General features: G+C 49.5%; 1 protein-coding gene across 5 annotated transcripts in view; it reads right to left on the bottom strand.

The window, feature by feature from the left end:
• The window catches only part of MGAT5 (alpha-1,6-mannosylglycoprotein 6-beta-N-acetylglucosaminyltransferase), a 257,920-nt gene extending 250,758 nt beyond the window's left edge, over positions 1-7,162 (bottom strand). For all 5 annotated transcript variants that reach the window (XR_007768282.1, XR_007768280.1, XR_007768281.1 and 2 more), the window contains exon 1: positions 7,037-7,162. The gene's annotated coding sequence lies outside the window, so the exon portion shown is untranslated. The remainder of the gene's footprint in view (positions 1-7,036) is intronic.
• Between the last annotated feature and the right edge of the window lie 4,361 nt (positions 7,163-11,523).

An 11,523-nucleotide genomic window follows, 5' to 3' on the forward strand; every position in this document is an offset into this window, starting at 1 on the left:
TGGATTCATATCAATGATCTATGGGTAAATGGTTCAAATTACAATTACAAATACCAGAAACCAGTAAGGTTCAGTGACTTTTTGAAACTGAGACACTATTTTGAAAGTGATAAAAACGACAGTGTTTGCTGTGAAATGAGTTAGTCTCTGTTGATTTGCTAGCAAACAGGTGTCCACATACCCAAACCCACCAACTACTGCTCTTGCCAGACTCAGCAGAGACCAGATACAGAAAATGAAATATCCTCCCTAACAGTCAGGTTTCAGGTTCTTTTTGGGGTAGGAAACACGAGCTGCCACTGCCTGTATTATACCTTTTCTGTGGATAGGTAATTTCAACCCCAGGCTTTCAAGCTAGCACCATCCCAGACTCCTAAATCCGCATATAAAAAGGACGAAAAAAATGGAATATGTTACATGAGAAAGGGGGATAGGAACAATAAAGCCAACAAAATTCATCTTCAAGCCACATGTCTAAGCTTGTTCTGCAGAGGAGAAGCACTTGGTAATCACTTACCTGGTGTGTACACCTCCTTTTTTCTGTATTTAGGGACATGAACCACCCAGCTACACCACCCAAAACACCTTAAGTATGCAGGTGACAGAGCTTTCCCTGAAGTGGTCAGTACCGCGTGACATATCCTTAGGTACCCCCCCCCCCCACACACTCATCCCTCTTCCAAAAAATAACCCCAGAGGTTTTCAGTGTTTTTCTCTCAGTATGACCACCCCCTCTTTTCTGAAAAAAATCACACTACAGTGGCTTTTGCATAATTTCAGGTGTTTTTTTGCATTTTAATTCTCTGTGCAGCAATGTCAGTACTGCCAAAATGTATGTTTGTTACTGGACAGGAGAAAGGGTACTTTATCAATAAACACAGGCAATAACTTTACAATAGTTTGTAGTGTACTAAATCTATACGCATACACACATACTAAATATTACACAGAAAAACGCATTAAAAAAAGAGTTACAATTGCACAGAAAAGCACTAAAAAACTGGGAAATGCCAGAATTAAAGCGGCTGTGTAATCTTAATTCTGTCCCTGTATAGTCTTTAAGACATGATCAAACAAACACAAGACACCCCCATTTCATTTAGTGGATAGGATGGAACTGCTTGGGGATGAATCAGTCGTGTTGTCAAAGAGGCTGTTGTCAACAGGACCCCTACATCATTTGTCACAGAAGCTGGATGATGGGTAGTGAATGAGGCAAGGGATTGTATCAAGAGACAAAACAATCTAGTGGTTAAGAAAGCTGAATGCCATCTGTAAAACTGGAGCTCCTATGTGATGCTGGGCAACTCACTTAAATTACAACATTCACAGTTGGCCACTAACTATGTAGTCCCAGTTTTCTAGATGCCCAGCGTCAGACAACTGGGGGCAGATCTGCCGGAGTGCTGAGCACTTACCAAGTTCCATTGAAGTGAATTGGAACTGTGCTCTGAACATGAATAACTACTCACTCAGAGAATGAGGTGTGACAGGTTGGATCACAGAAACCCCCCTGGGAGCTGCCAACTGATGTGCCAAGACTACCTCTGCTCCAGTTTTCCCTGCCAGCTCAGGATTCCAGCACCCTGTCTTGCTGAGCCAGATACTCCCATCTGCTCCAAAACAGACCTAGGGTCTGAACTCCTTGCCCCAAAGCTGCAGGTTTACCTGAAAACAGCTCACAGAAGTGTGCTTCTCTTTAGCACTCAGATGCCCAACTCCCAATTGGGTCTAAACCCAAATAAATCCACAGAAGTGAGCTGTAGCCCATGAAAGCTTAGACAGAACAAAGTAAGTCACCAAGCAAAAAAAATAAAATGTGTAAATCTATGTCTAACCAAACTGAATACAGGTAATCTCATCCTCAAAGATGCTTCAGTAAGTTTTTTTTCCCCTCAGACTGAACACCTTCCAGGCCTGGGCACAATTCTCTCCCCTGGTACAGCTCTTGTTCCAGCTCAGGTGGTGGCTAGGGGATTCTTCATGATGGCTCCTCTCTGTCTTTGTTCTCTTCCACCCCTTTATATATCTTTTGCACAAGGCAGGAATCCTTTTGTCCCTCTCTTGAGTTCCCACCCACTCCCTCTCAATGGAAAGTCACCAGGTTAAAGGCAGATTCCAGTTCACCTGACATGATCACATGTCACTGCAAGACATCATTACCCACTTGCCAGCACACACACATACAGGAAGACTTACAGGTAAAACACAGCCATTTGCAGACAATGGTCCTAGTTAATGCGAGTCATCAAGATTCCAAACCACCATTAATGGCCCACACTTTACATAATTACAATAGGCCCTCAGAGTGATATTTCATATTTCTAGGTTCAGATACAAGAGAGGTATATTTATACAAATAGGATGACCACACTCAGTAGATTATAAGCTTTGTAATGATACCTTACAAGAGACCTTTTACATGAAGCATATTCCAGTTACATTATATTCACCACTTATTAAATTTTTATAAAGTCATATAGACTGCACAATGTCACATGAGGCAGGGGTCATATGGAAAAAAACCAGCATGCGATCATGTAATGAAGATTGTATCATAATGTATGTGCACAAGTGAGCCGAATTAAGGTTGCATCAGCAACCTTAAATCTCATATTTCCTAACGTCTGAGTAGCTGACTTTGCAACCGTACAATTCTTTTAGCACAGTTTTTTGGATGTAATATACACTTGAATGACTTCAGCCTCGGGAATAAATCCCTATCTAAAGGGATTCCTGACACGATAAACTATAATGATGGAGTTGTCAAGGCTACTGAGAAGGTTTCTACTTTGAAGTTCATTGACCATAACTGCTCCCATCAGCCTGCAAGGGGAAAACATGGGCACTAACGGGACTGTATTCAATACTTGAAAGATAATATGTAGATTCCAGTCAGACACTAACACTGATGGAATTTTTACTGAAAGAAAACGAGGGGATGGGGACCTTCTGAACAATGCCTCATTTTCTAAAATGAAAATAACTAAAATTTCCACTCAAATTTTATTTCCACATCATACTGAATATTACATGCTTGTAATAAAGTACCTGCCAAAAAATTAGTCAGAAAAACTCTAAAGTGTGCAGAAAAATAACCTTATTTGATCTATATCTGAAATGTACAAATGCTTAAATAAGGCCTGATGTTGCATTCCCTACATAGTTTGCATTTCCATAGGTTTTAGGGGGAGATTTGGATGCACAAGAAATACAGAACAGGAAAACAAAGGGTACTGTAATTTCCAATCTGCAACAAAATTAATTATATTGATAGCAAAAAACACTAAGTAGACCAAGGGAAAACAAAACTTGTCTGGCATAGATCACAGCAGTTTGAATGAACCTTTTAACAGTTTCACATCTTGAAATTTACACACTCCTCCTGTTTGGAGGAAAATGAAAAGCGCAAGACAAACCAAAACTCACCCCAAATCACTGCTGAGCTGCCAGTTAATCTAAAAGATTTACACGGCACTGTAAGTCTTGTATCAAACCTGGTCTCTGTAACATAAGCATAACTCATCTTTTGCTATTGAAACATTTGTCCTCCCCGTACTGTTTATTTGTCATCCTTTGCTGCCTTATGTCTGAATTACTGTTAAGCTCCTTGTGGAAAGTACCTGTCTTTTCACATCTTCCATAAAGCATCATTCATGGCTATGACTCTGCTCAAAATGATTCTTTAGGTTAGTAACAAAACCCCAGTGAACTCTACCAGATTTGGGGTGTTTATTCCAAGATTTTCACACAGCTCCATTAAACGCTCTGTCCCCCATCAGACTTGGCATGAACAATACATTGCTCAACGCTACACCTGCCCTCAATAACACACTACAGTTCGGTCACTGGTCACCTAGGGGGGCTAGAGAGTTACAGGGTATTATACAGGGTTAGTGTGATGAAGACAGCCTGAATAAGACTTTACAGCATTTACAGCCACTGCCTAGAAAGGCAAGACCACCACAGCTTACTAGCTAGCAGGTATAGATCTGCAGGAGCAGAGGGCATGGCTAGAGGCACCTCTGAAGAGTCCCTTGCATAACTGGGATGGCAGCATTTGGCCACTAGCCCACAGAGGTATGCTGTCCCTGGCAAAGAAAGGGGCTGGAACAGCTATACATTCCCAGCACAGACACAGTGGTTAGAAGAGGCAGCAGCTCAAAGGCAAGAGTAGAGGAGAGAGGCTATGGCTCCACCTCACCCACAAAGAGGCAAGGGGTGTCTGTCCCTCCATGCAGAGAGGCAGGGGCTGAGAGTGAGCAAGTGCACAGGGGCAGGAGGCTGTGCACCAGCTGCGCTGCCCGTGCCCGCTGCTTGGGGTAGTGCGCACGTTCCCACCACCGGTGCAGGATTGCGTGTGTGTGTGTGTGTCCCAGCACAGGGGCTCCGTCTGCATGTGTGTCCGTGTCCATCTGTCCCATGCCCCTCAGCACAGGGGCTCCGTGTGTCCCCATGTCCGTCCCACCCCCAGCACAGGGGCTCCGTGTGTGTATCTATGTCTCTCCAAGCCCTGTTCCTCCCCATAGGCGCCTGTCTATGTGTCTCCGCTCTCTGTCCCCACAGATACGCTGTATCTGGGAGTCTCAATGCCCTCCCTCCCCCCCGCAACAGGCGCTCTGTGTCCAAGTGTCTTCACCCTCGCCCCCCCTACAGGCACTCTGTGTCTGGGTCTCTCCCCCCACCGGCACTGAGTGTGTGTGTCTCCATGTCCTGTCCCCCCACCCTGCATGCCAGGAGCTGAGTGTTCGGTGCTGGCTGTCTGTGTGTGCCCGTGTCCCATTCCTCCCCCAACCCACCTGTGCCAGGGGCGGTGTCCTCCCTACCCCAGCAAGGGGCTGTGTGTCCATGTCCTCCTCTTCCCGCCCCGCCGCACTGTGTGTGTGTGTATTCTTCCCCCGCGCCAGGGGCTGTGCGTGTCCTGTGCTTCCCCCTCTGTGTGTGTGTGTGTCCAAGTGTGTCATGCCTCCACTCCCCCGGGACAGGTGGGCTGCCTGTGTGTCTGAGTGTCCCTCCCCCCCGTCCCAGGGACAGGGGCACTAAATGTGCGCCCTCTTCCCCGCCCCCAGGCACAGGGGTGCTATGTGTGCGCCCTTTTCCCCGCCCCCAGGCACAGGGGCGCTATGTGTGCGCCCTTTTCCCCGCCCCCAGGCACAGGGGCGCTATGTGTGCGCCCTTTTCCCCGCCCCCAGGCACAAGGGCGCTATGTGTGTGTGTGTGTGTCCAAGTGTGTGTCTGTCTGTCCCCCCTGAAACAGGGGCGCTGTGTGTGTGTGTCCGAGTCCCCCCCGTGCCCCCCAGGCACAGGGGCGCTGTGTGTGTGTGTCCGAGTCCCCCCCGTGCCCCCCAGGCACAGGGGCGCTGTGTGTGTGTGTCCGAGTCCCCCCCGTGCCCCCCAGGCACAGGGGCGCTGTGTGTGTGTGTCCGAGTCCCCCCCGTGCCCCCCAGGCACAGGGGGGCTGTGTGTGTGTGTCCGAGTCCCCCCCGTGCCCCCCAGGCACAGGGGGGCTGTGTGTGTGTCCGAGTCCCCCCCGTGCCCCCCAGGCACAGGGGGGCTGTGTGTGTCTGAGTCCCCCGTGCTCCCAAGCACAGGGGCTGTGTGTGTGTCCGTGGTCCAAATCTCTCCCCTCCCCTCACAGAGGGGTGCTGTGTGTCTGTGGTCTGAGTCTCCCCCACCGCTCAGGGGTGCTGTGTTTGTGTATCCCTCCCCTGCCACAGGGGCGGGGGGTGTGTGTGTGTTCGTTCCCCTCCCCCACCCCGCGCACAGGGGCACTGTGTGTGTGTATGTCCGAGTTGTCCCCCCCACCCGGCACAAGGGCGCAGTGTGTGTGTGTGTCCGAGTCCCATCCCTGGCACAAGGGCGCAGTGTGTGTGCGTGTCCGAGTCCCATCCCTGGCACAGGGGTGCAGTGTGTGTGTGTGTCCGAGTCCCATCCCTGGCACAGGGGTGCTGTGTGTGTCCGAGTCCCTCCCCTCCCCCCAGGCAAGGGGCACTGTGTGCGTGTGTGTGTCCGTCCGTCCGAGTCCCCCCTCCAGGCACAGGGGCGCTATGCGTGTCCATGGTCCGAGTCTCCCCCCACCTCCTCGCAAAGGGGTGCTCTGTGTGTCTGTGGTCTGAGTCTTCCGCCCCCACCCCCTGCACAGGGGTGCTGTGTTTGTGTATCCCTCCCTCCCCACAGGGGCGGGGTGTGTGTGTCCGAGTCCCCCCCATCCCAGGCACAGAGGCGCTGTGTGTGTGTCCGAGTCCGCCTCTCCCGGCACAGGGGCAGTGTGTGTGTATGTATGTCCGAGTTGTCCCCCGTCCCCCGCACAAGGGCGGTGTGTGTGTGTCCCCGAGTCCCCCCTCCCGCCCGGCACAGGGGCGGTATGTGTGTGTCCCCTAGTCTCCCCCCCCGCCCGGCACAGGGGTGGTGTATGTGTGTGTCCCCGAGTCCCCCACCCCGCACAGGGGTGGTGTACGTGTGTGTCCCCGAGTCCCCTACCCCGCACAGGGGTGGTGTACGTGTGTGTCCCTGAGTCTCCCCCCCACGGCACACAGGCGCCGTGTGTGTGTCCGTGTCCCCCCAGGCACAGGGGCGCCGTGTGTGTGTGTGTGTGTGTGTGTCCGTTTCCCCCCAGGCACAGGGGCGCTCTGTGTGTGTGTGTCCGTTTCCCCCCCAGACACAGGGACGCCGTGTGTGTGTGTGTGTGTCCGTTTCCCCCCAAACACAGGGACGCCGTGTGTGTGTGTGTGTCCGTTTCCCCCCCAGACACAGGGACGCCGTGTGAGTGTGTGTGTGTCCGTTTCCCCCCAGGCACAGGGGCGCTGTGTGTGTGTGTGTCCGTTTCCCCCCCCAGACACAGGGACGCCGTGTGTGTGTGTGTCCGTTTCTACCCAGGCACAGGGACGCCGTGTGTGTGTGTCCGTTTCCCCCCAGGCACACGGGCGCTGTGTGTGTGTGTGTGTGTGTGTTGTGCTTCCCCCCAGCTGTCCGCAAGGAGCCCGAGCTCGCCGCTCCCGCCAAGCTGGGGATGGGCAGGGACCCGCGCGCCGCTCACCTCCTTCCCCGCCGAGCCGAGCCCATAGCCCATCATCCGCCGAGGCCGCCAATGCGCCGCGCCGGGGAGCAGCTGCGGCGCCACAGCTGGGGCCGGCACCTGGGAGTGGTGGCGAGGTCAGGGAGGCTGGCGAACAGGGAGCGTCTGCAAAGTGCACGTCCGGTCGGGAGCGTGCACCGCAAGGGAGCGTCTGCAAAGTGCACGCTTGGTTGGGAGCGCGCACCGCAAGGGAGCGTCTGCAAAGTGCACGTCCGGCCGGGAGCGCGCAAAGCAAAGGAGCGTCTGCAAGCTGCTTGCTGCCCGTGCGGGCGCATCGACAACAAGGGAGCATCTGCAAACTATACACCCCACCCGCCAGAGCCATGCACAGACAGCCCGCAAGAGCAAGGGAGCTAATTTTCATGTGGGGAGCTCATCAGATCTAGAGAGACAAAGGGGCTGATTTAAGATCTTTTCTGGGACCAACTTCTGTTACTGAGAGAGACAAACTTCCGAGCTACGCAAGTGCAGGAAGAGCTCTGTGTAGCTTGAAAGTTTGTCTCTTTCACCGCCAACAGAAGTTGGTCCAATAAAATATCTCACTGCACCCACCTTGTCTACTATCCTCGGAGCAACAGGGCTACACCACTTCTTGTACTCTGAGGGCTTGTCTACATCACAAAGTTGCAGCGCTGGTGAGGGGGTTACAGCGCTGCAACTTAGGAGGTGTACACATCTGCAGGGCATCACCAGCGCTGCAACTCCCTGTTTGCAGCGCTGGCCGTACTCCCGTTTTGTCTCGGGTGTAGAGGATCCAGCACTGGTGATCCAGCGCTGGTAATCAAGTGTAGACACTTACCAGCGCTTTTCTTGACCTCCGTGGAATAAGCAGGTATCGCAGCATACCTGAGGAAGCCTCTCTGGTAATCAAGCAGGTCTCCTTCCCCGGTTTGCTCTCGCGTTCCCCGAACCCTCGTGCAAGCAGGTCTCCTTCCCTGCGGTTTGCAGGGGGGTTCGGGGAACGCGAGAGCAAACCACGGAGAAGCAGGTCTCCTTCCCCGGTTTGCTCTCGCGTTCCCCGAACCCCCGTGCAAGCAGGTCTCCTTCCCTGCGGTTTGCAGGGGGGTTCGGGGAACGCGAGAGCAAACCGCGGGGAAGCAGGTCTCCTTCCCTGGTTTGCTCTCGCGTTCCCCGAACCCCCATGCAAGCAGGTCTCCTTCCCTGCAGTTTGCTCTCGCGTTCCCCGAACCCCCCTTGAAGCCGCCCAACAGCGCTACAGTGTGGCCACATCTAACACCACTTGCAGCGCTGGTTGCTGTAAGTGTGGCCACTCTGCAGCGCTGGCCCTACACAGCTGTACTAATACAGCTGTAACAACCAGCGCTGCAAAATTGTAGATGTAGACATACCCTCAGGCAGGGAGGGACATCAAATCCCCAGTGTTGTTGGGGTGGGTCAGTGCCCGCACAACTACCCATCACCAGCAGAGAATATCAAGTTACCAGCACAGCCAAAGATTGCTTGCAAACTGCTAGTGTAAGTACTGTTGGGGAGAGTGCAAAGCCATCAAGCCCAAGAAAGGAACATCTGCAAAGTATCAGGCTGCCCAGAGGTCATGTATAATAATATAGTCCAACTAGCCATGATCAACCAAATCCCTGATCAATAAAGAACTGTGTCCAATAAGAGTGCAACTGGGAGCCATCTGCATATTCACATCCTCACCACAGACTGCACAAAAGCTAAATCCAATCAGGGACTGTCTGCAAGCTTCTCAGCTTACCTTGCCTCAAATGCTCCCCATGACACATGCTGGCTCTGGGAATGCATACGTGAGTAGGTTTGGCCCACTGGGATAATAGGAGGCCAAATCCTCAACTGGTGTAATCCACTGAAGCCGGGGGGTTGGTTCAGGCACCTCTACTGCTATCATGTTTCCCATAACTCAGAGGCTCCCCAGCCTTTCCTTAGCTGAAGCCTCTCTTGCAATGGATTTGTATATTGGCAACTCCCAAATTCACTCAAGCCACCTTCCATTTTAAAATGTTAAGACACCTTAATTTTCTGAGATGTAAAGATTACACTCTCCCTTTTAGAGATGTGACATGTCTTGCTCAAGTTCATCCACTGAGTTGGTGTTAGCTCTCCCAATACCTTGGAATAGCCACAAGCCTCTCCTTGCCCTCTTTCACTGTCTTCCTTTTCTCCTATCATTGTCAGTCTCTCCTCTCTTTATTTTCTCCACCATTTTCTTCGGCCAGCCCTTGATCCTTTCTGCCTGCACTTTCCAGTGGTCCTCTCCTCTTCGTATGTTCCAGTTTCCTCCCTCAATCCTTTTCCTCCTTGTCACCCATCTGGTCCTATTTTCCTTCACCATCATCCTATTCACACTCCCAACATTCTACACCTGCATCCTGTCTCATCTTCCCTATTCACACATGTACTTGACCCCTTCCAGGGATGACAAGGGCCACTGCAGCTACTGCTCAGAGCCCAGTAGTATAAGCATGAGGCTGCAAGTTCTGGTCTCTCCTGCTTCCCCATTTTCTGTCTCTCCTCTTTGCTGCCTGAGCCACTTTCTGTGCTGCACTGACTGCTACCAAGAGGTTAAGGAAGCCAGCAAGAGGAAGTGACAAAGACAGGATGGAAGCAGTATGTCCTAGTGTTTGGTAGAAGGACCTGCATCTGAACCTTGTTCCCTTGCTACAGCCATGAGTTCTGAGTTATATTTCATCTAGGGTGCATGATAGCAGGACAAATCTTTGACTGTCACTGGTGGAGTGATAATTAGCAGATATAGACTTACTACCACTATCTGCTAAAGGTATCACTTTAAATTCACTTGTGTTTGGAGATGGAAATGTCTCCCAAAATGTGTGAGATAGTGGTTGGGACAAGATTTTGCCTGTGATAGTAATCTTTTGTCTGAAGGATGTGGATTAATTACATCAGCTAACTTTTTCTAAACTTTGCACAGTGAAGAGATATTTGCAGTACAGTATATTTGATTTTTCATTTATCAACTTGTTTATAAAATACAGTTTTAAAATTACTAAGGTGCCTAGTCTAAGCTGCAGTGTTTGGGACCATTAGTGCAAAATGCTGTAAGACATTTTTATAAGGGAGGAAATGAATAAATTGAGAGTGGCTTGACAGACTCTATTGAATGCAGCCATTAGAGGAGTGTGTTTTCCCAATCTGCATGCACATAGCTTAAGGGAATGCAAATAGAATATGGGTGACATCTGGTGGCCAATATCACTCTGGTGGTTCATAGGAATCATGCCCTTTAATAAGGAGTCTAAAGTAAAGTTTCTAATTCTGGTTAATGCTGACATAAGACTAAAAGAAGAATTTGTACAGTTTATTGTAAGTTCTGCAAACTAAAATTCATATTCTTGTGTTGAGATCTTCATGTATTGTGAACTATCAGAGACCACAGAAATTAAGCAAAATTAAATTGCATATAAATGGATATGTCTTTTTGATTACAATACAAAGTCTTTGCTAGTATTTAATACTATCCAATATTTTTTCTAAGGGGTGGAAAATTGTTGTTCATGCAATGCTTGCTGAAGGGCATTTGTTTATAACCACAAGCATCAGAGCCATCATCAACAATGATGCTGTGCAATGTGGAGTTTTACATATTATTGAGTATTATTCTATGATCATGTGTTGCCAGTTGGAAAATCTCACTGAGATTTAATGAGAGGTTTGGGATTTGAAATTTTCCCAGGCATCCAGTGATCAAAGCCCTGGCCTTCTTCCTGTGCAAAAGATGAGTAGGCTTCTGAAAAGTTCCACTATGATTTTCACTGAGGCTCTCATGATAAAGAAACAAAACGGTGAAATGATGATAACGAACACACTTTGATTTTCTTCCATTTGTTATGCTTGTAAAATAGGAAGCTCACATCAACTGGCTGACCCCAGATTAGTCACTTTTGTGGCAAAGATGCTCAGATATTAAAATACCATTTCATCAAACTGCCCGTAGCTGCTTAAAACAAAACTCCCAGTAAACCTCTTACAGAGGGGAAGGGAAGATCCAACGGCCCCTTGTTTATACATTACAATACAACTTCATACTGTATAGTGTGTATATCTCAAAATGTTTTACAAAGCTAAATAAAAGAGTACAGTAATAACAGAGAATTAACCAGGCAGATGAGAGTTGGGTGGGTTGCTCAGCCATTACCAAAATAGGGGAAAACTGAAGAGAATGAGAAGGGAAGAAAGAAGATGAAGGTAGAAAGTTAGAGGCAAAGAGGGAGTTAAAGGCTGGAGAGGGTTAAGGATGGGGAATGTTGCAGGGCAAGCTTGCCCTTTTATTTGTTTATTTTTTATTTGCACGTTTAACAAGCATTCAAATATAGATTTTTCATGGTGCTACATGCAGTAATTTCCAAGCATTTCTTAACATTTGTTCTCTTGTTCCATTGAGTTTATTTGTCACATGTTTTCCTGTTCTATTGCTGGGAGCTTTTTGAAATTTAAATACATTT

Source organism: Gopherus flavomarginatus, chromosome 10 (genome assembly GCF_025201925.1).
Source record: "Gopherus flavomarginatus isolate rGopFla2 chromosome 10, rGopFla2.mat.asm, whole genome shotgun sequence".
Classification (NCBI taxonomy): Eukaryota; Metazoa; Chordata; order Testudines; family Testudinidae; genus Gopherus; species Gopherus flavomarginatus.